The sequence below is a fragment of the Polypterus senegalus genome, chromosome 1 (assembly GCF_016835505.1).
Source record: "Polypterus senegalus isolate Bchr_013 chromosome 1, ASM1683550v1, whole genome shotgun sequence".
NCBI classification, from domain to species: Eukaryota; Metazoa; Chordata; class Cladistia; order Polypteriformes; family Polypteridae; genus Polypterus; species Polypterus senegalus.
Window position 1 is genome coordinate 60,152,643 of NC_053154.1, and position 27,320 is coordinate 60,179,962.

Consider the following 27,320-nt stretch of genomic DNA (forward strand, 5'->3'; position numbering starts at 1 on the left):
TTGACCTTCTGCTGGAGACTTTATACTCCCAAAAAAGAAGGCAGAGGATCCAGCAGTATTTATGCCTGCCTCAAACATTGTGGCTGCAATGCATTATGCTGCATGCATTTAACAATGCATTTAAACAATTTGCGTGACTCAGCAATATGCTTATTTGTGAAGTTCTAATTTAGGATTTGGTGACCTTTGCCTCTGGTTTTTTCACTTTCTTTTGTGGCTATTAGTGTTACTCTGTTTTTGTTCTTACTTCTATCTGAATAACTGTGTTTGATTCAGCTGTACTACACACAGAGAAATGTTGGAACACTCTTAGTTTTTTATTTATTATTTTTGCCATTATTTCAATGAAGTCTTTTCATTGCCCTTCTTTGTTAATTTGTCATGTGTACTGCCATTTAAAATATTTTGTCCATATGATGCTGTGTAGTTGCTAGGCACATGATGCATGTTCTGTGCTGCATGTGACATCAGGATTATAAAAGATTGTAAAATGCTATAAAAGATTAAGCCTTATCTGAACTCTTCTAGTCTTGCAGAGGCTGACGTATGATACATACTGTATGTCTGGGAACAGCCATCAGTGAATTTGGCCTAAATGCAAGTGGAAACAATTAGTTGGCTTGCTGAGTGTCACATTTTTAAACCAATCCTGTGCCTCTTGAAGGCGGTGCTCAAAGTTGGGAATGGTGATTTAAACAGTGTACACCAGTGCTTTCCAAACTCGGTCCTGGGGACCTACTGTGGCTGCAGGTTTTTGTTCCAACCAACTTCTCTTTTTAATTGGACTCCTGGGCTAATTAAGTGAACTGTTATTTCCCAAGGTCTGTGTTTTGGGAACAATAGAAATTACAAAACTAAGTTTGGTTAAAAATACATACTGTATATATATATAGTGTGAGTGTGTATGTATGTATGTATGTATGTGTATATATATATATATATATATATATATATATATATATATATATATATATATAATGTGGGTTGGCGCCCTGCCCGGGATTGGCTCATGCCTTGCGCCCTGTGTTGGCTGGGATTGGCTCCAGCAGACCCCCGTGACCCTGTGTTCGGATTCAACGGGTTGGTAAATGGATGGATGGATATATATATATATATATATATAATGTGTATGTATGTATCAAGCTGTTATATGGGAATTATGTGTTTTTTTTGTTTTTTTTTTCTTTTTAACAATATTTTCGGCTTGATTTTCATTCTGCTTTTCCAGCTGTTCTAATTGTTTAATTAATCCTTTATTTATTAATTAGTGGGTCTGACGCTAAAGTAGTTGGAGCTTTTCATTATTCAGTGTTGTTTGCCTCTGTGTCTGTTCTGCTCATTTTTAATTGTCATTAATAAGATAAAACGAAGGGGGAAATCTGCACTGAGAAAGGGCAAAATATAATGAAATCAACAAAGGAGATTTAAGCATTTAAATCTATAGCAAAAGCAGAAATGTTTCTAAATGTCTTATAAATGTAAAAATCATGCTGTTGTGCTTTTCTGAATGTAGAATAAGAGGAAAAAATACCAGTTAATTAAATGAGATCAGTGCCATCAGTTGTTATAAACCTGGTTAGAACAAAAACCTGCTGCCACAGTGGGCCCACAGGACCGAGTTTATGTGTGAGACGTCTCCTAAAAAAATTGTCAATCACATAAATGTGTGTTGTGTGTGCAGAAAATACATTGCAAGAGTTCAAAATAAACAGCATACAAACACATCACTAGGCTAAATCGTAAAAGTAAATAATGCATTGCCACTGGTGCATGTAGTTAATGTCACTTTAAGTTATGACGTTAAAGTTGCAGTTAGTATGAGGTTTAAAGAATTGTCAGATGGCGGGGGGTTGATTTGTTTTGAACCTAGCTTTGTTAAACTTAACTTGCTTGTATGGAATGTTATTTAATTTTAATAAAATTAATTAAAAGTAAAAAAAAAAAAAAATTAATTGTCAGCTAATTTTTGCAAAGCGATGAACTGTAAAATATACATTTGAATTAAATGCTATGCTGTCACACCCATTTTACTGATCTCCTGTTAAATGTGTTGATAACAAAGAGCCACAGGAGATGCAGATTTTGGTACTCAATACACTTGAAACACTGACACTGACCATTCCAGCAGAACTATGGATGAGGCTGTGCAGCGTAAACCTTCTGACTGCATATCTAAACTAATAACTGAAGTAAGTTAACGTTACTGTTTAACTGTAAATATCAAACATGCTACACCATATTACAGTCGTGATGTTAACACATAGCATACAGTATTTTTAGAACATAATATTCTCTAAAACCGATTTGCTATTGTTATGCCATGTAAACATCACAGTAAAACCATTAGTTTGTTGCAGTCACTGGCAGCCTGTCACTGTAGGTGATGTGTTTTTTGTTTTTTTTTTCAGCCATTGGATACTGCCAAGCATAATGGGTAAACCAATAATGGTACTGGTCCACAAACTGGTTGTTGCAGACACCCATTTTCAGCAAAGGTATGAGTTGAGTGTAATTTTTTTACTCATTATAAAATTCCTGCATTTCACTAATAATGAGGATGACCATGATGAAGCCAATAAAAACAGCATTGGAACCGTACAAACTGTGGAATGTGTATCAAGCAATCATGAAAAATATGCAGAAGGTGTATGTTGTGTGACATAAAAGCTTTATGCATTTCAGCGGAAGGCTATCATGAGTCCATCACATCCAAATAGGCATTATCTGGTATTAAGTTCTACATGCTATGCAAAGGAACCTCAGAATATTACAAGAAATACTTCGACATCTGCTTGAACAGTGCCTAGTTACATTGGTGATTGTTTCAAAACATATCACACAAAGCCTCTTCTATATAAACGTCTACACGTGGAAGTGTATGTGTCTGTCTATCCGGCCCGGAAGTGCAAGGCTACAGCATGAAGCTCAAAGACCCGGCAAGGCGGCACCAAGTTATCCATCCATCCATTTTCCAACCCGCTGAATCCGAACATAGGGTCACGGGGGTCTGCTGGAGCCAATCCCAGCCAACACAGGGCACAAGGCAGGAACCAATCACGGGCAGGGTGCCAACCCACCGCAGGACACACACAAACACACCCACCCACACACTAGAGCCAATTTAGAATCACCAATCCACCTAACCTGCATGTCTTTGGATTGTGGGAGGAAACCGGAGCGCCTGGAGGAAACCCATGCAGACACGGGGAGAACATGCAAACTCCACGCAGGGAGGACCCAGGAAGCGAACCTGGGTCTCCTAACTGCGAGGCAGCAGCGCTACCACTGCGCCACCGTGCCGCCCCGGCACCAAGTTAACGAGTCAGAAGAAGAACGAAGTACGAGGCTACAGCAGGAAGCTAAAAGAAAGCGACTCCATTGCTAAAGTGAATCCGCTGAGGAAAGACAAACTCACTTAGCCGCTAATACACAAGCGAGGCAAGCACATCGGCAAAGCAAAACCTCCCAGGAGAGAGAAATTAGCCGCCGATAGACAAGCATGTCCGCAAAACAAAACTGCCAACTCTGCATTTCAGTCTTTTTCTGACAATTTCAATAGTTTCTAGGAGCCTCGGCTTTTTACAGCATGGGCTTATGCAGCTAGTGTATGCTAAATCTGTTTCAGTACAGCGGTGGACACGAGACATACCTTTCCGTGGTGCCTTGGTATTTCCATGTTTCTGTTACATATAACATTTTTTGTTGTTGAAAAAAAATAGTTTCTGGTCTAATTTTTCCAGGGTAACACTAAGCAGGCTACAGTGCATGTAAACACACACACACACAGACAGCAGGAGCCCAAATGGCTGTCCCATTTCCCTTTACTGGTGTCAGCTATAAAATAGTTGTTTTAATGTTTTTTTAATACTTTTGCTTTCTTTCCATTTTTATCTTGCTGACTATCTCCTGCCTTCTGGGGCTTGTGCTGTTACATTGTCTTGTGGTAAATGTTTTAGTTGCGCATGGTATGAGGCATTGGTCTGTCTGCTTGTATTTTGTAGGAAGTCACAGCAAGCATTTTTTAGAAATGTAAAATAATGCTCCTTTTTTTGTAAATTTTTATAGGCCTACCAGCACCTTCAAGATTTTTTCCAACTATTTCACAGTGCTACAATAAAAAACCACAGAGTTAAGGAAATAGTTTGTGCTGTTTGACGAGTTTAGTCATCGTTTTTTGCCATCGATTATGGCAAATGTCCTACAAGCCCAAATGCTAAGTCTAAAAAGAATAAAAAACGTTTAAAAAGTGTTCTTTTAAAAAGATTTCTTACAGTGCCACCCACAAGAACTTACACATAATTTCAGGTTTAGGAGACAGTAAGTTAGTTACTATGTAAAAAAGAGGATACATTGAAAATAATGGGAAGAACAATTATGAAGATGGAACCAAAATTCAAACCAAAAGCAGAACAAAAAAATTTATTTACTCACAACATATTAGACATTCTAAACCAGGGGTTTCGAACTCCGGGCCTGGAGGGCTGCAGTGGCTGCAGATTTTCATTGTAACTCTTTTCCTAATCAGTGACCAGTTTTCACTGCTAATTAACTTCTTTTCCCTTCATTTCAATAGCCTTGTTTTTGTGGATTAAATTCCCTGATTTTTTTCTTTTCTTCATTAAATGACAGCCAAACAGGAATGAGATGTGAAACAAACCAACAGATGACCAGCTAACTGGAACTGGAATTTGAAACTCCAACCAGTTTCACTCCAACCACTCTCTTAATGAGAAGCCAATTCTTGCTGTTAATTAAACCCGTTATTTAATTCCATTACTTGTTGCTGATCTCCTTCTGCCACAGTAGATATTTCCAAAACTGTTGATTTTTCTCTTTTTTTCTAAGAAAACATGTCAAGATGTTTTGGTGACCTGAGAGATCAACCTTGCCAAGACCTTCACCTCCCTTTATTTTCAGATATTGTGTGATGGGCACAGTTGAGCTGGTCATGTGGTGGCTTGTTTTGTGTTTCATTATTGCTTGGCTGCTAATTAAGGAAAAAGAGACAACTAAGGGGCCCAGAGTCAAGTTAATTAAAACTAAGGCAAAAGAAATGAATTAGCAGCAGAAACTGGTCACTAATAAAGAAGGTGGTTGGAATGAAAACCTGCAGCCACTGCGGCCCTCCAGGACTGGAGTTCGACACCCGTGTTCTAAACCGTAAAGAAAAACATCCTGAAAATGCCTTCAAGTGATTTGAAAAGATCACGAAGGTCAAAGCTTACTTGTTGCATACTAAGTCCTTAAATGTAGAAACATTTGCACAACTATCATTGATTGTCATGCACCGACTTACGGCTTCATTTGGGTCCGGCCATGTGGCCATATGTCAAATTAGCCTTACATTGGTCACAAAGAGTACAGGTCATTGCAACTGACATTCTCTAAGTTTGGTGTGGGCCACCATTATGCATACTTTAACAGCTGATATTAAATAGTACAAACCAATATTTGAGTCTAGGTGGCCGCACACAGTGTCATGTAAGGAAAAGTGGTGTGGGCCTAATGTATAGGAATTAGCCATGTGGAGCAGCACCAATAAAAACAAACCTTAAAGGGCCTTCCAAGAATCTGAAAACATATGAGATCCTGTAAAATAATAATAACAGTAATGAACAATGTATTACTATTTACAAGACTTTTTATCTTGTTTAAGAAAGAAAAAAGTGCAAACCATATTCACAGATCGGATTGAAAAAAGCCATGCCAGCTGCATGAAGCATGACTTCAAAAAATGTATAGACAATCAGTGCCCTGTCAATTGGAACAAAGTGAGCCCAATAATACAGTGCATTTTGTTTTACTTATTCCTAGTTTTTGCGTTTTTCCCAGTTGATTCTGGGGTTCGTCAGGGGTGTGTTCTGCTCCTACTCTGTTCAATGCTGTATGGACTGGGTGTTGGGCAAGGTCGTGGGGTCCAGCGGCTGTGGGGCATCTGTTTGTGAAGAAAGATTCATGGATCTTGACTTTGCTGACGATGCTGTGATCTTTGCAGAGTCAATGGAGTCTCTGAGTGAGGAGTGTCTGGGCTTGAGAGTGTCCTGGATAAAAACCAAGATCCAGGCCTTTAATGACCTCTTGGGCACAGCCATCAGCAGTGTGTCTGTTTGCGGAGTGTTGACCTTATTGAGAGGATTACTTGGCAGTGACATTCCTGTCTCTGGTGACTCTTCCTGTGAAGTCAGTAGACGGATTGGGAGAGCATGGGGGGATCATGAGGTTGCTGGAAAGGGGTGTGTGGCGCTCCCGATATCTATGCAAAAGGACCAAGAGTCCCGGTGCTTCCTGTCTTGCTATATGGTTGTGAGACTTGGACACTATCCAGTGACCTGAGACGAAGACTGGACTCCTTTGGTACTGTGTCTCTCTGGAAAATCCTTGGGTACCATTGGTTTGACTTTGTGTCGAATGAGCGGTTTCTCATCGAGTCCTGAATGAGGCACATTTGGCATGTTTCCCCGAGGGTGATTCGGCTCGTAAGATCCTCATTGTTGGGGACCCGAGTAGCTGGACCAAGCCAAGAGGTCGCCCACGTAACACCTGGCTACGGCAGATGGAGGGTCATTTCCAGAGGCTGGGACTGGACCGTGTGTCTGCATGGGGGGTTGCAAACCAGGATCCCAAGTTGTTTCGCCGTGTAGTGGGGGCGGCAATGCACTGTACCAGTGCATGCTTCCCAACTTGACTTAACTTGATTGCTAGTTTGTGACCTTTTTTTTTCTTGCAGCATTAGTGCAGGAAAACAGCTGTGCAGCTCCACCACTGCTTCTCGCAGTGCTTCTGTGCAGAGTGTATCATTTAGTGGCGGTTATCACCCTTTTGTATACATATGGCCTTCAACTGTAAGTATGACTGGCCTCAACTTGCTTGGACATAAATTGGCGCTTGACTGTATTGATGGATGTGGACAGAAATTGAGACGGTGGTGTCTATGAGCCATGGAAGCAGCGAAGCAGCATCTGCTGGGGTGTCACTGTAATGTGACATAAAAAATCTAGAGAGATTGGCAGGAAAGAGTCATCTCAAAAGGGGTATGCAAACCAAAATCATAGATCCTTACTGTGAAAGCGTACACATAGTGCTTTGACTTTATTATTTAAGCATTTTTAATGTTTTTTTTTTTCTTTGGTGCCTTTAAATTGTGTGTGTATATCATTTTATGGTGTTCTTCTGTGCTCATTGGAATCTTGATAGGCAGATACTCATGCTTGCTGCATAGGTTCAGGTGGTTGAAGCAGGTCTTTTCTGGACTCTTCACCAAGACCACTCAACTTTTCAGACTAGGATTATGGTTTGTGTTAATAAATGTAATGTCTTGTTAATTCTGTTTCTACTAACAAGTCTCAGCAACATGTTTAGTTTCAGCACAGTCCTGACATTCAGACTGAGAAATGGCACAGGCATTGGGTGCCTCTCTTCCTTCATTCACCAGGTGCTGCTCCATTTCACTGTCACTCTAGTCATTCAGCTGCTCTGTGGGGTGTCTTTAGTGCTTCAAGATGAGGGGGATGTGAAATTCAAAAAGAAGTAGGAAGCTGTCATTATAGAACAAGAGGATGAGCCAAATCTTTACATCACAAGTATTTGGAGGCTTAAATACCACAGCTCATGGTGAGTGTATCATTCTTGTCTTCACTTCTTTTACAATCTCATTATAAATCATTTGAAGTATTCTTTTGTCACCTATTAAGTTGACTTTGTCAGTTTTTATCCTTATGCACTAAATTATCCAGTGCCTCTGAGTTAACCAATTCCCTGGCAATGATTTTTACTACCTTTCATTTTATTCCCATTTTTTCTGCTTCCCCTCCACTTCCTTGAATGCACTTTAGGAGCAGACACTGGCCCACTATCAAGGAGTGTGTGCTTGAAAGTAGCAATTTATATTTTTTCCTGTTTTTCCTTATTTTAATCTTACTGGCTGTACCTTGGTCACTTGTGATGCTTCTTCTACTTCTATCAGCTCTGTGCACTGATGCTTAAAAATATTCTGTTGGCAAACACCTCCAAATAATGTCTTTTTGTTAAGTTCAAATATCATTTTTTTTATCCTTTAAACGGGCTATTCAAATAGTCATTTGAGTTACAAATAAATTATAAAAAAAAAAAAACTCATGTCCTCATTCCCTTTCTGTTAATGTCTAATGTGCACCCAACCATCTCCAAAACAGATTGGTCCCATTTAACAAATTTCCCTCCTTGGGTAAGGGTCAAGGAGGGAGATGCAAACTGTGCGTCTCCACACTTTTATCACTAAATTATGATTTACAAGTTTTTTGCGATGTAGATTTCTTTTTCTTGATGAGGAGTAAGCTTTTTTTGTGAGGTACAGGACTAGCACTGCCTGAACTGATGCTGCTGTTAGCTCCAGGACTACATTTTTTCCAAGTCATAAGTGAGTCAGACAGACATTATATACAGTAGTTATATAAGGTATCGCTGTAATGCCGGATGACATGGAATTGATTAAGACAGAGACTGTTATCTTGGTCTGTGAAGCCAACATTTTGAGAAGTAAGACAGCTATGTATGCCTCATTGGCCTCATGTTCAGCCTCTGTATTGATCTTCTTCTTGGTCACAGCAACAATAGTAGTAGTAGTAGCAGCAGTAGTAGTGTTAGGTAGGGGTGGTGGTGGTGGTGGTGTTAGTAGTATTGCCATATGTACAGAATACACTAAAGTTCTTACCTGCATGTTCAAGCAGCATGTAAAATTTTGCCACTCAAGTATCATAACATAAGATCAGAATGACATTTATGGGCGCTCTCCCACCACCATCACCTCCATTATTTTCTTACAATGTCTTACACTTTCATTCTTAGAGGGCCCTGTCATATCCACATTCTTTTTGGATATTGTGTATTATGATTGGCACATGGTTGCTGGTGATTTTTGAATGGATAAGATCTAGTCATTTCTTACAGAATGCAAAGTGAAATAAATTCATACTGAATTCTGCCTCCTTCTGGGAAATGGATCTGAAAATGAGTTCTATTCCCACTTTACATTTTGAGATCCCCCAAATGTTGTTTTCTTAGGATTTTTAATGAAGTTGTCCATTGAAAACCTGGAGCCTTACTGCTTGACCTCTTGTTTCTCATTATTGGCAACAATTTTTGATGAACAACTTGAAATAATTAATAAGGTAAACTAAACTCAATTACTTGTCCAACTTTTGATTTATTTTCCTTCATCTTTTCCATTCATTAATTCATTCTTCCAATCTTTATAATTATAATTTAAGAATTATACAAATTAAATACATTTATAATATACACATATGTCATTTAGTTATAAATAAATTTAACAATTAAGTTGTCCAATATCGTTTTTTGAAAACAGCCATTGGGTTGACCTTGCTTTCTTTTTTCTACTCAGATTCAAATTTGAGGAATATTTTCCATCCATCCATTATCCAACCCGCTGTGTCCTAACACAGGGTCACGGAGGTCTGCTGGAGCCAATCCCAGCCAACACAGAACGCAAGGCAGGAATAAATCCCGGGCGGGGCACACACACGTACATTTTCATCATTTATTTATTTATTTATTTTGAACTTCACTGTGTTTTAAGACATATTCAATGCCTTGAAATGTATTCAAACTCTTACATTGATTAGTGCATAATCCAGATTTGCTTCAGATGTCTGTTTCTTTGTCTCCATTATGTGCAGCTTATTTTTCCAAAGAGGATCGTTCTTGGGTATATGTGCATATATACGGTATGTGTAACTTAAAATGTCCTGAAACAAGAAATAATTCTACAGCCAGGATGTGGACAAGCTCACTGTGATGCTGAATTAAAGAGGTTGGTTACCAATACATGGATGGACAGATAGTGCTGTAGTTTTGCATTTTTTACTGGTTTTTATTACTGCATTATTTCTGATCTACCATTGAAATTAACTTTAGTTTCATTTAGGTCTATAAATATTTGACAACTGAGACAACTTTTTTCTAATTTTGGCTCTGTACATTACCACAATGAATTTTAAATGAAACAACTCAGATGCAGTTGAAGTGCAGACTTTCAGCTTTAATTCAGTGGGGTGAAAAAAAAGATTACATAAAAATGTGAGGCAACTAAAGCATTTTTTCACACAATCCCTTCATTTCAGGGGCTCAAAAGTCATTGGACAATTGACTCGAAGGCTATTTCATGGGCAGGTGTGGCAAGTCCGTCGTTATGTCATTATCAATTAAGCAGATAAGGCCTGGAGTTGATTTGAGGTGTGGTGCTTGCATGTGGAAGATTTTGCTGTGAATAGACAACATGCGGTCAAAGGAGCTCTCCATGCAGGTGAAAGAAGCCATCCTTAAGCTGCAAAAACAGAAAAAACCCATCTGAGAAATTGCTACAATATTACGAGTGGCAAAATCTACAGTTTGGTACATCCTGAGAAAGAAAGCAAGCACTGGTGAACTCAGCAACGCAAAAAGACCTGGACGTCCACGGAAGACAACAGTGGTGGATGATCGCAGAAACATTTCCATGGTGAAGAGAAACCCCTTCACAACAGCCAACCAAGTGAACAACACTCTACAGTGGGTAGGCGTATTGATATCCAATCTACAAATAAAGAGAAGACTGCATGAAAGTAAATACAGAGGGTGCACTGCAAGGTGCAAGCCACTCATAAGCCTCAAGAACAGAAAGGCTAGATTGGACTTTGCTAAAGAACATCTAAAAAAAGCCAGCACAGTTCTGGAAAAACATTCTTTGGACAGATGAAACCAAGATCAACCTCTACCAGAATGATGGCAAGAAAAATGTATGGAGAAGGCGTTGAACAGTTCAATATCCAAAGCATACCACATCATCTGTAAAACACGTTGGAGGCACTGTGAGGGCTGGGGCGTGCATGGCTGCCAGTGGCACTGGGACACTAGTGTTTATTGATGATGTGACACAGGACAGAAGCAGCCGAATAAATTCTGAGGTGTTCGGAGACATACTGTCTGCTCAAATCCAGTTAAATGCAGTCAAATTGATTGGGCGGCATTTCATGATACAGATGGACAATGACCCAAAATATACTCCCAAAGCAACTCAGGAGTTTATTAAAGCAAAGAAGTGGAAAATTCTTGAATGGCCAAGTCAGTCACCTGATCTTAACCCAATTGAGCATGCATTTCACTTGTTGAAGACTAAGCTTTGGACAGAAAGGCCCACAAACAAACAGCAGCTGAAAGCCACTGCAGTAAAGGCCTGGCAGAGCATTAAAAAGGAGGAAACCCAGCATCTGGTGATGTCCATGAGTTCAAGACTTCAGGCTGTCATTGCCAGCAAAGGGTTTTCAACGAAGTATTAGAAATGAACATTTTATTTCCAGTTATTTAATTTGTCCAATTACTTTTGAGCCCCTGAAATAAAGGGATTGTGTTAAAAAAATGCTTTAGTTGCCTCACATTTTTATGCAATCTTTTTGTTCAACCCACTGAATTACAGCTGAAAGTCTGCACTTCAACTGCATCTGAGTTGTTTCATTTAAAATTCATTGTGGTAATGTACAGAAACAAAGTTAGAAAAAAGTTGTCTCTGTCCAAATATTTATGGACCTAACTCTATATATGTTTTAATATCTATAGTATGGCTTAAGACATACTGCATTATGGAGTTTAGTTTAGTGTCACAATGAGAGAGATCTTTAGACTTAATGAATTTTGAAATACTTTTTGTTCCATGTAAAAACAAAACCAGATACTAAATATGAGCAATTTTATAAGGCACTTATATTTTTTGATCATTTCAGTGCAATATACTGTATGCTCTCATCTCTCTAGTGTTGAACAAATTAAATATTATATATGGAAATTATCAATCCAGATTTAATTGGAATAAAGCAAACATCACATGGCTGAAGAAGCCTAGTACTGCAAAAACACAAAGAAGTGGAATACTTCCTTCTCCATTACTTAATTTACATTTCTACAGTTCCGCCATAACATTTGCTTGTGTAGTAATTGGGTTTCAGAAAAGCGCAGTAAAAGATCAAATAGTCCATGAGCAGAGAGCATGAATATGCAATCGGTGTATGGAAAGCCAAAAAAAAACCAGAAACGGCATCTGGAATTATGACCTACATACTGTATATTGAAATATATATACTGTATATTTACAATTATACTTGATAGCCATCAGTACAGCACAAGAACAGCAAGTGATCCTTTGGCAGAGACGGTATACCAGTATGCCACATAATACAGTATGTTAAAGGCAAAGAGTTTAGGATACGCCATCTAACTATTTTGAAAGAGATGAAAAGAGAGAGGGAGGGAAAATATTCAGAAACATTAATCTGATACTGAGTGATTTTCACAATATATTCACAATATAAAACTAAAAAAAACACGTCAGTATTTTTTAGTTTTTCAGCGTTTTACAGACTCTTTTGTCAAGCTACCAATAAACTCTTGTTGGTATTCAGTAGACATACAGCCAGCTGAATCTTTGTACGAGGTACATCTCGTAAAACCCAGTTTCTAAAAACTATGGGATGCTGTGCAATATTTAATTGAAAATAGAATGTGATGATTTGAGATAATTTAATTCCATATTTAACTGAAAATAGAACAAAGACCACACATCAAATGTTGACACTGAGAAATTGTATTTTTTTTTACAATTAAGAAACTTCTTAAGTTCTTAGAATACTTTTATATCTGCCATTTATATTTTTTTCTGATACTATCATAGTTTTATTCAGTTTTATTCAGATTTATTTAAAGGTATAATTAAGGTTTCAGATCTATGTGTCAGTTACATAGTTGTTTTACAACATCCCGCTTCTATTATTTCTTGTTCCTGATCCATTGGAACGAGCAGCAAATACACGTCATTCCTTTGGGAAGCTATAATAACAACAATACGTTGAACTGAGCTGAACTGAATTAAATAAGGTGAGGTGTTAAAATATTTGGTTACTCCAGAGACTCAGTTTCTGTTGGCATGGCCTTCCTGTGTCCACATTTGTTTTCTCAGAGCAATCAGTTTCTGTAAATATGTACCTGTTATTGGTGTCGTTTTCTACCTTAAGTTAGCACAGTATACGTGAATGTGTGTGTGGACATAACAGTGTCCTTTAATGGTCTGGCATTCCTTCTAAGGTTTGTTTCTGCCTTGTGACTGAGGCTGCATATGATACAAATTGTATCAGGTAAAGAAGAACATGGCCCTTTATTGGAAGACGTTAAGTCAAGTTTATTTATAAAGCACATTTATCAAACAGCCAACACTGACCAAAGTGCTGTACAATCATAGATACTGTAAATAAATAAAATTCATCACATAAATACCAATCACATAAAATTCAAATAAAATAAACTAAAATAAAGTAAAATAAAATAAATTAAAATAATAGCACCAACATGACAATAAAAGAAAGAACACAGATGTCTGTTGTCTCACTCACAGCATTGATTCAAAAGCCAGCGTGAAGAAGTATGTCTTGAATAATGACTTAAATGTGACTAAAGAGGAGGCCATTCTGATATACTGTGGTAAACTGTTCCACAGAGAGGGAGCAGCTACCAAAAAAGCCCAGTCACATCTCCGTTTAAACCTTGATCTAGGCACCACTAGGAGCAACTGGCTAGACAACCTAAGTGCCCTCTTGGGGTGTAAATTTTTAAAAGATCTGAGAGGTAAAAAGGCGCCAGTCTGTTTAGGCATTTAAAAACCAATAAAATTTTAAAATCAATTCAAAAAACGAACTGGAAGCCAATGAAAAGAGTGGAGTACTGGAGAAATAGGGTGACGTTTGCGAGTGTGTGTTAAAAAACAGACTGCAGCATTGTGCACCATCTGAAGGTGATGTAAAGATGCCTGATCAGCCCCTAGGTACAGACTATTAAGTAATCTAACCTGAAAAGGTTATAAATGCGTGAACTGCTTTTTCGAGATCATTTTGAGATAAAAAGGCCCTGACCTTTGATAAAAACAGGATCTAACCACAGCATTGATCTGTTTGTTGAATTTAAAAGTTCTCTCAAAAATAACCCCCAAGTTCTTGGTATAAGGCCTCTCATATGATACCAAAGAACCAAGAGCATTGTTTAGAGAATATTTCTGTTTTCTTTTCATTGAGCTGAACAAAATTTATTGCCATGAGGATTTGATTTCATTTAAACACTCATGCGTTGAACCGCCCTGTAGTGTTTTAACAGGAAAGTTAACAGTGAAAAGAAAAACAATGTTTCCTTATAATGGAACCTAAAGGCAGCATGTAAAGTTAAAAGTACAAGACCAAGAATGAAGCCTTGTAGAAGACCAGTGCTAAGAGGGGTGGAGGAGGATGAAGAATCAGCAAGGCATACAGAAAAACTACAATTTGTTAAATACAACTTAAACCATTCAAGGGCAATATCTTGAACCCCCACATACTGCCTTCAGATGTAATATAAGAAAATTGTGTGATCCACAGAATCAAATGATGCAGTAAGATCCAACAGAATCAAGATGGCAACATTACCAGAGTTAGCTATTAAAAGATCATTTTAAACTCTTAAAAGTGCAGTTTCTGTGCTATGACGAGCTCTAAAACCAGACTGAAAATAATCTAAAATACCATTTTCATTTAAAAAATCTTCCAAACTGGATAAGAACAACTTTTTCAAGAATCTTAGCAAGAAAATGCAGTTCAGCAATTGGTCTATAATTGGACAGAGTAATTTGAACTAAATTCTGCTTTTTTATCAGAGGCTGTGCCACAGCATGTTTAAAATCTATTGGGACATTACCTGAAGAAAAGCTGGCATTTATGCAGGCAAGAATACTCAGACCAACAGTACCAAAAACCTCCTTAAGTAAACGGGGTGGGTAATATCAGTACAACAATTAGAGGGCCTCAGGCACCTAACCCAGGGGTCCTCAATCCCAGTCCTGGAGAGCCGCAGTGGCTGCAGGTTTTTGTTCTGACCTGGTTGCTTAATTAGAAAGCAATTCTTGCCAATAAAGCACTAACAAGCTATGAAATTAAATTAACTCTGCTATGTCAGGTCATTCTCATATCTTAGATTTTCTTTCCCTTTCTATCATGCAAATGATTTGAAGGCTAAAATGGACGAGTAATTCTCAGTCCTTCACTTTTTTCTCTTCATTTTTCTTCCAAGTATTTAATTAAACCCAATAGTGCAGATAAATACACACAGGTGTAAATGTAAATAAGCTAAATGGAGAAATGCTGCTCTCTCTTGTCATTTGCATGTTATTGATAATAAGGAGCAATTAAAATAGCTGTTTAAGACAAAATTAAGCAATAAGGGCTCAAAATCACTAAAGTGAAGCAGAAGCGTTACTTTAGCAATAAGTGCTTTTTATTAAGCAACTGGGTTGGAGGAAAAACCTGCAGCCACTGCGGCTCTCCAGGACCGTGATTGAGGACCCCTGACCTAACCTGTTCCTTTAACTGTAGCAGTGAAATGGGCTGAAAGTGATCAAAACAGTCAAACACACTGGAGAGCAAGAAGGATCATATACAGATAAAATAATAGATAATCGAATGGCAGTGATCTTGTTTACAAAAAAGTTTAAAAGGTCTTCACAGACATTAGGAGATGCTGTGAAATTGCCTGAATCACCTGGGTTGACTATGGAGTTTATGGGGTTGAATAAAGCCTGCGGCCTATGAGAATTACTTGAGACCAGCATGGAGAGATAATGTGGCTTTGCATCTTTGACTGCTTTCTAGTATATTCTCTGAAACAATCAAATAAAATGGCTTGAGAAGCATGCAAATTGTTTTTCTTCCATTAAACCAAGGCTCTGACTTAAGCTAACAGCACTTACTCTTAAACGGAGCAATGTGCATTCAAACTGGCTGAAGATTTCATCTAAACTCAAGTTAGAAGACATTACAGTGTTAAATAAAGATTATTTTAAAGCAGAAGAAAAACAATTTGTAGTTATTGAGGTAATACATCGTTCACGACGTGCAACAATATGTGATTTGAAAATGAATGTATATTCATGCATCATACTGTATATTACAATTCTTGGAGCATTACCTGCAGAATGCTAGGCAACATCTATGATGTGAAATATATAAGACAATCCGATTTCATTCAAAGGATTTATTTGCTGCTTAAATATCATATTTTGAAACCTAGACATTTGAACTGACAAGTGTTTTAAGAGTATGTGTCACAGACTCAAATATGTTCTTTAGTTAATAATATAGAATGGATGTCACCCCTAATGTCCTGATTAGATTTAATTTGGATTGGCTTTAATCTCATTCCTCCACACCATGTACGGTGTTTATATGAAAGTGTTTTATGCTAAAAAAGATATTGATAGAACATTAGATTGAAAGTAAACCAAACTACTGATTTATATGTATATTCAAATAAGAGCCAAATGAGCGCCATCATGTAGGCTGTGCTGCACATGAACTGGTAACAACTGGAACTGGAACTTTGCAAACCAAAGTCAAACCAAAACCTGCAAGCGTCAGTTGTATCACATATTTAATGGTTAAGTAGAATATTTCACTTATTCTAAGCACCTTTGAATTCCCTCTACAAACCTATGTTATGTTTTGTTACAGTATAATCTCATTTCATAAACAAATGAATAAAATCTTCTACCTTTAAAGTATTCTCCACCCAGCATGGTAGTACTTTGTATTAAATTATGCATGGAGCAGTAAAAGGACATGTTGAAATAGTAGGTCTATGTACAGTTATTTCAAAATGTGGGTCTTAATTTAAAATGAATGTCAAATTATTCAGGCTAAGCTAATTTAATGGCCACAGACAGGTCTTATATGAATGTCTATGTAAATCATATGTAATTGCTACCATAAAAATTAAAGAGTCACTGTGAAGAGCAAGATAATGTAATAAATTATGTTTTAATTCGAATATTAATGTTTGAATGAAGCAGTCTTTTTAGAGTGACGCTTCGGTTTTAATCAGAATACCAGGATAATTCTGTTGATGGGATTTTAAAACCAAGAGATGGGGGAGGGAGACGGAGCCTAAAGGCTCATTCAGCAGCAGTCAAGGTCAACTGACTAAATTAGGAAAAGAACAACTAACAAGCACTCATCGCAGAGCAAAAATGAAATTGTTTACAGACAGTGATAACGAGGGCTCAGCAATTACGTACGTACTGGTGCTTTAGCTGAGAGGCTGTCAGGTATGTTAATATTTTAAACCACCATTTTATAGAGGATTCAAGTCATCTGTTTCTGCATGCCTGTAGAGGTGTTAAATGAACAGTGCTCTTCTTTATTCATACAGTCATATCATTATACTTAAGTATAACATATTCAATTGGATTATTCAGAATCTCTTCTAGCATGACTTATGTTTGGGAAAGCAAAATAATACACTTATAACTGCAATGCTCTTCTGGTCTGCTTAAATCAGCTTTGCTTTAGGAGCTTTTAAGTGACTTGATACCCTATGGATGGGTTAACAGTATATGCATAGAATCTAGGGAAACATTTGAACAAGTAAGCCAACATTACCTTACATTTCACATGCTTGTTTTCTTTTACAAAATGGAAGAACTTATTTTGTCGCATCTTCTCTATAACCAGTTAAAGTTTTTGCTCCATCAAGGAAATTTGCTTCATTCTTCTTCTGATTGCACCTTTTCTCTCTCCAACTGTTTTATTTTCGGAACCAGATATATTCATGAATGAACAATGCACCTACTGCCATAGGTGGAAAAGGAAGATGTTTGCATGATGTTTAGGAGGCTAAACATCATAACTTGAACATGTTTTTCTTCTAATAGGAAACGGATGCAGGCTCGGAGGCATAACTAGCGGCATGCATAATAGACCCAGTGACTGATCAGATGCTCTAAGGCAAATATAGGATTGAAAATACAGTAGTATGCTTCCAGACAATTTCCCCTGCTAAGGCAGAACTGGTAGCAAGCAATGGAAGCATGGAAGAAATCAACTGCCAATCACAACAAAGGCAGTGATGCATCAATAACTGTCTGTCAACAGAGTGTCCTTAAACAGAAACACGACAGAATTACAATTCAGACATGGACTTCAACAGAATTCTAAGATGGACAGCTGAAGTTTAATGCAAAAAGTTACACATCTTCCTCATTAAACAGCATCAGCAAAATTAGAATGAATTTTTAACCTTTCAACCAAGGCTGATGCCATGTCTAATACTTCCATGTACGACTGGAAAAATTACTGCAGTCATTCAAGAGACTGTACATTAACAACAACATTTAGTTATACAAAATATAATTCAAGGTGTTTTACAAATAGCGGTAAGTATGTTTTACATACAGTATAGTAGCAGTACTGGGTAGTTTATTTTAACGTTTGACTCCAGTAATTTGAATGCCTGTTATACTCACATATCATAACATGAAAGTCTAATAGTTTAGAATAGAGAAAAATGTAGTGGAGCCCCTTGTGAGCATCAGTATTTTTCAGTTATGGTTTTTTATTTTTATGCCAAAATTTATTCCTGACTTTTTGAGGTACACTCGCTAATCGTGGCACAACAGAGTGACGACTCATTGCACATTGATTAGGACATACAAGTAAGAATTTCACTGCGCTCTGTATCCAAGACAAAATGACCCTATACACCTGTACAATGTTAGATATTAACTATTATTGTACAATAAGGAATATTAAGCTTGTTTACACCTTAGAGAGGAGGAGTCATAGTGGACTTACTGCTGTCTACATTTATAGGGTGGTCCAGATCTAATTATGCAATTTTCATTACGCTATAACTTAAGTTTATTACATAGAGAATTCACAAAAAAATCTTTTTGTTGCCGATAGATGGCAGCACCTGCCCTGCATTCCAAAATGGCGGGGAGACGGATGTCAGTTGAACGGCGGGTGTGATGTGTTCGCCTTTTCATAATTGCATAATTAGATCTGTACCACCCTGTCTTAAATTGGTTTGAATCCTACCTGGCAGGGAGAAAATTCTTTATGAGTTGTGGTAATCACATCTCAAAGACACATGATATTCTATATGGTGTTCCACAAGGCTCTATCCTGGGTCAACTGCTCTTCTCAATCTATATGCTTCCGTTAGGTCAGATTCTTTCAGGTTACAATGTGAGCTACCACAGCTATGCTGATGACACACAGCTGTACTTATCAATAGCACCTGATGACTCCGACGCTCTCGATTCACTAACACAATGTCTTACTGGTATTTCTGAATGGATGAATAGTAATTTTCTCAAACTAAATAAAGAGAAAACTGAAATTTTAGTAATTGGCAATAATGGATTCAATGAGGTTATCAGAAATAAACTTGATGCATTAGGATTAAAAGTTAAGACGGAAGTAAAAAACTTAGGGGTAACTGTTGACTGTAATCTGAATTTTAAATCGCATATTCATCAGACCACTAGGACAACATTTTTTCACTTAAGAAACATAGCTAAAGTTAGACCTCTTATATCATTGAAAGATGCTGAGAAATTAATTCACGCTTTTGTTTTCAGTAGACTAGATTACTGTAATGCACTCCTCTCAGGACTACCCAAAAAAGACATAAATCATTTGCAACGAGTGCAGAATGCAGCTGCTAGAATCCTAACTAGGAAAAGAAAATCTGAGCACATCTCTCCAGTTTTGATGTCACTACACTGGTTACCTGTGTCATTCAGGATTGACTTTAAAATTCTGCTTATGGTTTATAAAGCCTGAAATAATCTCGCTCCATCTTATATATCGGAATGTCTGACACCTTATATTCCAAATCGTAGCCTTAGATCTTCAAATGAGTGTCTCCTTAGAATTCCAAAATCTAAACTTAAAAGAAGTGGTGAGGCGGCCTTCTGCTGTTATGCACCTAAAATCTGGAATAGCCTGCCAATAGGAATTCACCAGGCTAATACAGTAGAGCACTTTAAAACACTGCTAAAAACACATTACTTCAACATGGCTTTCTCCTAACTTCACTTTAACTTAATCCTGATACTCTGTATGTTAAATTCATCATAATAACTATTATGTTAATTAATGTTGACTTATTTTTATTTTTTACTGTGTCTTCTATTTTTCTATTCTTCATTTTGTAAAGCACTTTGAGCTACATTTTTTCTTGTATGAAAATGTGCTATATAAATAAATGTTGTTGTTGTATACAGTGTATGTAAGTGACCAAGAAAGCTTGTCAGAAATGCATTTGTTTTTTGTTTTGTTTGTCTCTGTATATGTTTTTGTCATTTTCTAATGTTGTATTTTTCATTTATTAATTGAATATTTTATTAGTATGTTTGTTATTTCATTGACTTGCCACATTGTTAAGTTTTTGTTTATTATGGGCACCTCCATTTTTCACATTGTGGTACATAGATGCTTCCCTATTGTGGATAGCTATGACTAATAACTGGATGCAGAAGTCATGTAATATGTTCAGTTTCCTGCTATCAGCACACCGCAGAAAACACAAAAATGTATCTAAACTTTTAAATAATCTAATGGGAATACTGGGCTAATTGTTTCTTCAGCACATACTGAGAATAAAAGTAATTTTATAGGATTTCTTGAATACTAACCATCATAATTGTTTTTGGGCCACACAGTTGGATCTTGCTTTTGTTTTCTTCATTAGTTATTGGATCCCTGTGTTTACAACTTTGCCTGTCCCTAGACTACTTTCTCATCTTATGGTAAAAATATACCTTCACCATGCTCTGCTTTTTAATATTGTAACATCAGTGATGAGATACATCAGCCACAGGATAAGTCACCAACAGTATGAGCTGGCATTTCATCTTGTAAATGAGCAGTTTCAGTGTCATCTTCATAAAGACAGCATGCCTACCAAAGGTGCAAATAAACTCCAAACTGTGTGCCAACAGTGAGCTGTTCTTTGAAGGATCACAAGTCCATTGAGTGTTCACCTGGCACTACACTGGTGTTTGACATGGGATGAGGAGAAGACCTGCAGTCTGACAAAGCAAAACGCCAACTTCTGTGGAGGCCCAGATCTGGGACCAGAAATGCCAGTAAGAGCATCAATACAAAGAGAAAGACAGCTGAAAGACCACTTCCTCTGTGGCTCCATCACTTTGGAAATACTTCACCAACTGCTAAGGTCCATTGGGCTGGGTACAGAGCAGCCAGAAGACCTTTGTGCTCATGGAGTTGGAGGAATTATCAAAGCCAGTCCAATTTCTCCTTCCTCATTGACTTTAGTGCTATTCACCTAGTTCTGCAAAGTTCCCGAACATTTCTACAATTTTGCTGAAATCGAGATGAATCAAATTCAGTGGAGTTTGCTCAGCACTCATGATCATAATGTCGAAAAAACAGAATATCAAAATGAGAAATTAGAAAGAACAGGTAATCCAAGCTGAACAATCATGAGCAAGATATATTATTTCAGCACAGATATGACCAGCTAGGCATTTAAATGTGATTGAGAGTAGTCCCCCAGCTGCAGCATCAGGGGGCCGCACCACCATGGGCTCAATAAAGAAAAACACAAGGAAAACAGATACCAGAATTAACATAATCAACATAATACATTAATGCAAAATAATAAATAAACAAAGTAATGCTCAATATAGAATAATAACACGTATTCAAGATAAAACAAATACATCAACAAAAAGAAAAACCTGAAATAGTAATTTGCAGGGAGATAAATTTGGTCATCTCTTTGAATTAGAGATGGGACTGAGATAAGTAACCACGACTGTATACAATAAACCTCACCTCTCCCTCCACGAAACCTTGCCAGCCATTGTGGAAAACACAGGGGAACCAGGGTCAGATTTCCTTCGTGTGTGAAGCATGAGCTCCCCTGAAAATGTCATCTGTGAAACTTTGCATTTTTTTTTTTTTTAACTTAAATAGTCAGTAATTTTAAGTTTATGTCAAGAGTATAATACAAACCGGCAATGTTTTGTCACAAAGTTGCATTGTAAATAACATTTCTGTTTCAGTTATGCCATACATATCTTATTGGGTTGCTGCAGCAGCTGCCCTATCACAAACCAGCATGCACTGTTTTTAAATATTGAGGTGATAATCGTACAACTTTACAAGTCAGTGTTGGGCAACAGTTTTTGCTCCACAGCAAAAATGCAAAGTCACTAGAAACATTCATTTATTATGGTGTCTCTTTTCTTTATGTGTTTCAAGTAACAGAATCGAAAAGAAAACATTAAAATGCAAATCAATACAGACTGAGCAATCTAGCCATATTAATGTTTCACCAGAAGATGCAGCTAGCAGTAACTTTCAAAACAGAATTTTTTGAGCCATTGACCTGCCAGTTTCTCCTGCCCAGCAGAATGTTTACCAAGCACATTGATGTGCAAAGGATGCTACTGTGTCCTCCGCCTGCACTGACTGACTTGTTGATGTTATAACCCTACACTGGGAAAAGAACAGCAGGACCATAACCCAGAGCTGTTAAAAATAATGGATGCAAAGAGCAATGCTCTTTGAATATGCCATACATTTAAAATGAGGAGAAGTTTAAAATAGAGGTAAACAGCCATGCACAAAAAAATCCAAAAAAATCTAATGATATCATAAAGATGAAGTAAAGGTAGTCTACCCCAAAAAAGAAACATTATATTAGCAGTAAATCAGAAAATGTCAGATTCTTTAAGATTTTCAAACACTTTATCTTTTTTGTAATCCCATCCCTGTCCTCTCTTATAGTTTTAGGCTAAGCTACCCAAAATTTCAAGGCATAATTTGTTGCTATTGCAGTTGTTTCTTGTAGAAAAAATCTAAAAATGTCAAGAGGCAACGAAAAAGCACTGCTATTATTGGGATAAAACAAAAGAATATTTGTTAAACAGACGGAGGTCTGATACGCACAAGTCAGCCTATTTTATCAAAACCAAGGTATTAGTCACAAAGTGCAAAAATTAAACCTTTTTATCTCTTTGTTTTTCTGTAATGCTTTCATTAAACTAAATGTTGTGCTAAGTCATTGTAAGAGATCTTTCCCAGAAAGCACCTAAACTTTCTTTAGAGTTGCTTTCACCAGGCTGTTGCAGCTTGTCTTCATGTTGAATCAATAGTTTGGATGCAGAGATCTGTGCACGCTAATATTTTTGACAGCACAAGTGTGATGATGTCACATATTGCATTGCCATTGGTCTGCATGGTTAGCCATATGAGTCATTGCTGTCAACAACATGTCAATGTCTGAGAAAATGGTGCACTAAAATTTTGATGCTGCTCAAGGAAACCTCAAGCACAATGGCACTTCAATGATGTCACACAGCAATTTAAAATGTTAACAATAAACAAAAATACAGTTATTTCACAAAAGGTAAATTTAATTGAATTTGGACATACTCAGAAAAGATTCTGCTAAATAACAAAAAAAAAAAAATAACAGAAATAAAATTGCAGGATTTAAAAAACAAATCAGGACATGGGCTGATGGGATCCTGATATCATTGTGTTACTAACCATAGTCACCACCTAGACTTTCATATTACAGTAATCCCTCGCTATATCACGCTTTGACTTTTGCGGCTTCACTCTATCACACATTTTTTATATGTAAGCATATTTAAATATACAGTGATCCCTTGCTATATTGCGCTACGACTTTCGCGGCTTCACTCTATCGCGGATTTTAAATGTAAGCATATCTAAATATATATAACGGATTTTTCTGTGGTTCACGGATTTCTGCGGACAATGGGCCTTTTAATATATAGTACATGCTTCTTCAGTTGCTTTGACCAGTTGATTTTATACAAGGGACGCTATTGGCAGATGGCTGAGAAGATACCCAATCAGAGCACGCATTACATATTAAATAAAACTCCTCAATGATATACGATATGCTTCCCGTGCGGTGCTTCGCATACTTGAAAGCCCAAACAGCACGTATTGATTTTTTATTGTTTGCTTGTCTCTCTGACATTCTCTGCTCCTGACGGAGGGGGTGTGAGCAGAGAGGGTGTTTGCACAGAGGCTCTTTGCCTAGAGGATACAGACGCTCCTCTAAAAAATGCTGAAAGACTATCTTCAAATTGCTGCCTCCCTTGCAGCTGCTTTGTCCGGCAGTGCCTCGCATAGTTAAAAGTCCAAACAGCCCTATTGATTTTCCTACTTCACGGAAATCCATTTATCGCGGCAGAGTTTGGAACGGATTAACCGCGGTAAACGAGGGTTTACTGTATATCGCAAATTTTTCTGAGCTTTGCGGATTTCTGGGGACAATGGGTCTTTTTATTTCTGGTATATGCTTCCTCAGTTGGTTTGCCCAGTTCATTTCATACAAGGGATGCTATTGTCAGATGGCAGAGAAGCTACTTAATTAGAGCACGCAGTTAAGTTCCTGGGTGCTGATTGGCTCAGCGACAGAGAGCAGCATTATATTCTGCTTTGCGTTAGCCAGCATCTCATCTTGCTCATTTAGCATCAACGTGTTTCGCTGTGTAAAGAATTTATTTTTGTGCTCTTTTGTGTTTATCTTTGTGCTAAGTCAAGCTCTTCGTTATGTCTCCAAAACGATCTGCTCCTGCTACTGCTTCCGGGGCCGTGCCCAAGCGCTAACGGAAGATGCTAACGATTGCTGAAAAGGTAAAAGTTTTGGATATGTTGAAGGAAGGGAACAGCTACGGCGCGGTGCTACACAGTCGCCTGAAGAGGCTCCCTTAGAAAAGATGTAATGCTCTCCTTTGTTGTGCAGTAACATTTATGTCATCGTTATCGGACAAGTCGTTGTGTTATTGTTGGTGAGTACTCTACGTATTTAGTGCATTTATGTACGTCTAGTGTAACTGTACACAAATTTTATACAATTTTTCTTGCATTGTACGTATTTATTGCTGGTGGCCTGTCTCGTAATGGCTGTAACATATGTGATATCGGAGATGCTCGATATCTTTAAAATAACATTTTGGTTTTATTTATATTTACATGTTATAGATTTTCCATTTATTTTTATATTATCTAATCAATTACAATGTGTTTAAAACTGTATTATGTATTAAATAAAACTCCTCAATGATATATGATACACATGTTTGTGCGTAGTATATAAACAGTGTGTTTACATGCATAATTTCAACGAATCTTACCTAATTTTTAAAGAGAATATAAAGGGTTTATGCTGTATAACTGTGTGGGAAATGTTTATAAGAGTGTGGGAGAGTTTATAAGGGCTTAAAATATATAAAAATTATGATATAAACATATAGTTTTTACTTCGTGGATTTTCACCCTTTTACTGTATCGCGCTTCGACTTTTGCAGTTTCACTCCATCGCGGATTTTAAATGTAAGCATATCTAACTATATATCACGGATTTTTCGCAGGTTTGCGGATTTCTGCGGACAATGGGTTGTTTAATTTACGGTACATGCTTCCTCAGTTTGTTTGCCCAGTTGATTTCATACAAGGGATGCTATTGGCTGATGGCTGAGAAGTTACCCAATCAGAGCACGTATTACATATTAAATAAAACTCCTCAATGATATAATATATGCTTCCCGTGCGGTGCTTCGCACACTTCAAAGCTCTAAAAGCCCGTATTGATTTTTGATTGTTTGCTTTTCTCTGTCTCTCTCACTCTCTCTGACATTCTCTGCTCCTGACGGAGGGGGTGTGAGCAGTGGGGCTGTTTGCACAGAGGCTGTTTGCTTAGAAGATACGGACGCGCCTGTAAAAAATGCTGAAAGATTACCTTCACATTGATCCCTTCATTGCAGCCGCTTTATTGCGGTGCTTCCCATACTTAAAAGCCCAACAGCCCTATTGATTTTTGCTTGTTTACTTTTCTCTCTCTCTCTGAAATTCTCTGCTCCTGATGCACACACTCCTTTGAAGAGGAAGGTATGTTTGCATTCTTTTAATTGAGAGAAAGATTTGTCATCTCTGTCTTGTCATGGAGCACAGTTTAAACCTTTGACTAAAGGAAGTTATTTCATGTCTAGAGGGCTCTAATAATGTTAAAAAACGTATTTAGAAGGTCATAAACAGATTTTCTATGCTCTAACTGCGAAAATATTAGATTTATAAATAAAGAATCCTACTCCGTGGAAATTCATTTATCTGTCTGGAGCGGATTAACCGCGATAAACGAGGGTTTACTGTATAACTGTGCGGAGAATATTTAAAAACAGTGTGGGAGAGTTTCTAACGGCTTAAAATATATAAAAATAACCATACAAACATATGGTTTCTACTTTACGGATTTTCACCTATTGCGGGGGGTTCGGGAATGAAACCCCCGCGATCGAGGAGGGATTACTGTATTTAAGGGTCACCCCCTATATTTCTAATATATCTGAAATTAGACAAAAGCCCTTTATACTTCTTGTTGATCATTTCTTTGAATTTTATGGCTTTAAAGCATTTCTGTCTTTCTTACATTTGACTACAATTTCGGTTTTACTCTTACTGGTTTGATTAATAATAGGATTGCCTTCTGGTTAATGGACTTAGTGCATCTCTGACTACTTTTTCTCTTTTGGTCCTTTTTAAAACTCTTTCTGCCAAGCTTAGGTAGAACATTATGGTTAGGGTTAGCTGCAAAAATAACAAAAACAACAAAAAAGAAAATGCATGTACATTTTGGCTGTGCCATAACATATATAACCCCTCAACACACTGCTTTCTTGAATTTGATTGATTTTACAACAAGGTAAGCATCTAATGATGACTTTAGTCTTAGTGGAATGGGCTCTTAAATGGATTAAGGTGGCATTGAAAAAGTAATGACTAAATAAATTGCATATGGTATAGTTATAGTTATCTAATTATTTTCAAATAATATTAAGTAATACTCAATAAAACATTAGGTTAATTGTGTATATGGCAGCTCTTTAAAGTGTAATCAACACACATTTTATTTCAGAATATGTCCTACTATACAGCAGAGCACTGATGTAGGACAATATTAAGAATAGATTCGACTAATGTAAAGCACTGTGCACTTCGAACTGTTTGGCCTTTCAGTTTCTGAAAATTTTCAAAACCATACAGTTTGTCACCAAGGAGGTTTAAATATTGGTTTAAATGAGTTGAGAAAAAAAAATTAAACTGTAGTATCTCAAATCCTATCAAAATGTAAAGTGTGCACATGAAAGACACACTCTCATTCCAATGAAAATTCTCTGTTATACTGCAGGTACTCCACAAATGAACAATTTGTGTCCTGATTAGACACAAGAATAACTCAAGCAGATGGGTGTTAGGTAATGTTCCAGATCAGCACTTTTTATTTACCCTTCTCCATTGCCTGCACACCTAAAAGAATGTTTTTTTTTGCCAAGGGCCTGAACAGAAGGTAAACCAGAATGTCATGCATTTTTTGCCACAGTCCTGCAACATGTCAAAATTATAATCCATGATGCAGCTCGAGATTTGAAA